We start from the raw sequence: 2,962 nt of genomic DNA, 5'->3' as shown, positions 1-2,962 counted from the left end.
ATGGCATAAGAAATAGGTAGAAAAATCTATCTCTATAGATATATGTGCTACAATATTAGACACTGTTATTCTCTGGGGATTAAAATCACAATAGAAGTACTTTAAACCTTTAAAAAATATCATTACAATTTTTAACCATGAGTTATTTTTCTTTTAAAAAAATGTCTTACAAAGGGGGACAAGTAGAACAAAAGCTAACGACTTGCTGCCATCTGAATTGCCACAAGATTTTGTCTTCTGCATTTCTACTGTTGAAAAATGTTATCAACCATTTGAATGAAGTCATAAATACCAAATTATCTTACTTTCAGATGTAAAGAAAAGTGGGAGGGATAGTTAGTAACATAATTGATTCAGTCAAGCTTCAATTACATCAAAACTAGAATATCGGGAATATTGGAATGTTAGAATAACAAGAACATCTTAACAAGGACAAATTTCACTTAGGATTTGAGAAAAGCTAGATTTGTGAAAGATATAGTTTCTACCAGATGTCATATATTTGCGATCTTAGGTTATCCTGGTCCCTGGAAAGCGAGTTTTATAGCACTCTCTGTTGGTTCATCTGGATTATGTTGTTCAGTAAGAATATTACATTCTTAGGGAAATTTTGAAAATTGGAGTGTGTATGAAAGATAAGGATTAGTGTGGTGAGGGATTTGTGAACTCTGGTTTAAATTGGAACTCTTCAATTTAGAGAAGAGAGGATTAAAGGGAAAGAGGATGGTTGTGATAAAATATTTGAAGGTTGTCTTATGACAATATTTTCCTTTGTTGGATCAGAGTATATCAATGGTATCAATGAAAGAACCAACAATGTTAAGCTTGCTTTATAACATGAGAATATTCCTGTGACTGCATATCTAAGTAAAAATGTACAGGCATTTCTCATTTTATTAGAGTTTGCTTTATTGTGCTTTACAGATTCATGTATCTACAAATTGAAGGTTTGTATAATTATCAAGTAATTGAAGGTTTGCATAATTATCAAGAAATTCTATTGACACCATTGTTCCAACAAAGTGTGCGCTATTCATGTCTTTTTATAAGATTTTGGTATCTCTCAAAATTTTCCCAAATTTGTCATAATGCTATAGCACTTTTAATCATGTACAATAAAGTGTAAACATAATCTTAATATGCACTGTGGGAACAAATTATCATGTGACTCCCTTTATTGTAATATTTACATTAATTGCAATAGTCTGGTCCCAAATGTGCAATAGCTCCACAGTGTGCCCAGACACAATTTGTACACAAATGTACCAGGATGTATACTACATATGTACACAGATATTGAATACTATGTTTAATTTAGTCTTTCACTTTGAGCAGAAGTCAGATGGAGTGTTTTCAAAATATTTTACATCTAATGTTTTATGATAATGATTATAGATTATTTTCTCATACAAATTGAATTTATAAGGATTTAAAAGTAGTATATTTATGGATATCTGAGAATGTATAGCAGGAAGTTATCATTAAACCTTTTACCAAATAATGAGTTTTGAAAAGATTTAGTTCTAAAATTAAAAAATCCGTGTAAAATACAAGTGGGATACCTGAGATTCTGAAGTATCCCGTGAAGACACAGGTAAAAATATAATACATTTGAAACTAAAGAATGGGTCAACAGTGCTCCTCTTCGTGCGACAGACAGCCGCCTCTCCCGTCCCCTTTCAGTCCCCGCCGCCTCCCGGAGACACGATGGGGAAGGGCGGAGTGCACGGATTTGGCCGCATTGGGTGCCTGGTCACCAGGGCTGCTTTCAATTCTGGCAATGTGGAAATTGTTGCCATCAGTGACCCCTTCATTGATCTGAACTACATGGTCTACATGTTCCAGTATGAGTCCACCCACGGCAAGTTCAATGGCACTGTCAAGGCTGAGAATGGGAAGCTTATGGTCAGTGGGAAGGCCATCTCCATCTTCCAGGAGCGAGATCCCGCCAACATCAAATGAGGTGAGGCCAGTGCTGAGTATGTCGTAGAGTCCACTGGTGTCTTCACCACCATAGAGAAGGCTGGGGCTCGCTTGAAGGGCGGTGCCAAAAGGGTGATCATCTCTGCCCCTTCTGCTGATGCCCCCATGTTTGTGATGGGCGTGAACCACGAGAAGTATGACAACTCCCTCAAGAATGTCAGCAATGCCTCCTGCACCACCAACTGCTTAGCCCGCCTGGCCAAGGTCATCCATGACAATTTTGGCATCATGGAAGGACTCATGACCACACTTCATGCCATCACTGCCACCCAGAAGATTGTGGATGGCCCCTCTGGGAAGCTCTGGTGTGATGGCCGTGGGGCTGCTCAGAACATCATCCCTGCATCTACTGGTGCTGTCAAGGCTGTGGGCAAGGTTATCCCGGAGCCGAATGGGAAACTGACTAGCGTGGCCTTCCATGTACCCACCCCCAATGTGTCCATCATGGATCTCACCTGCCATCTGGAGAAAGCTGCCAAGTACGATGACATCAAGAAGGTGGTGAAGCAGGAGGCCAATGGTCCCCTAAAGGGCATCCTGGGCTACACTTAAGACCAGGTTGTCTCTGTGACTTAAACAGTGACCCCCACTCGTTCACCTGTGGTGCTGGGGCTGGCATTGCCCTCAACGACCGCTTTGTCAAGCTCATTTCCTGGTATGACAATGAATTTGGCTACAGCCACAGAGTGGTGGACCTCATGGTCCACATGGCCTCCAAGGAGTAAGAGCCCCCCTGGACCACCAGCCCCAGCAACAGCACTAGAGGAAGAGAGGCCCTCAGCTGCTGGGGAGTCTTTGCCCCTAATTCAATCCCCCAACACACTGAGAATATTCCATCTAGACCTCCTGAAGGAATGGGAGCGGCTTAGAGAACTCCACCTTGTCATGTACCATCAATAAAGTACACTATAACCCCCCCCCCAAAAAAAAAAAGATTAGTAAGGTAAGCAGTTGGAAACTGTCTCACGCCCTGGGAGAT

General features: G+C 41.1%; 1 pseudogene; it reads left to right on the top strand.

The window, feature by feature from the left end:
- The first annotated feature begins 1,707 nt into the window (after positions 1-1,707).
- LOC101643141 lies at positions 1,708-2,708 on the top strand (annotated as a pseudogene).
- Positions 2,709-2,962: the final 254 nt, after the last annotated feature.

Source organism: Echinops telfairi, unplaced genomic scaffold (genome assembly GCF_000313985.2).
Source record: "Echinops telfairi isolate 266 unplaced genomic scaffold, ASM31398v2 ScPeMD7_18;HRSCAF=68, whole genome shotgun sequence".
NCBI lineage: Eukaryota > Metazoa > Chordata > Mammalia > Afrosoricida > Tenrecidae > Echinops > Echinops telfairi.
The sequence above is the reverse complement of the archived record's forward strand: the minus strand, read 5'-3'. Positions and strand labels throughout refer to the sequence as shown.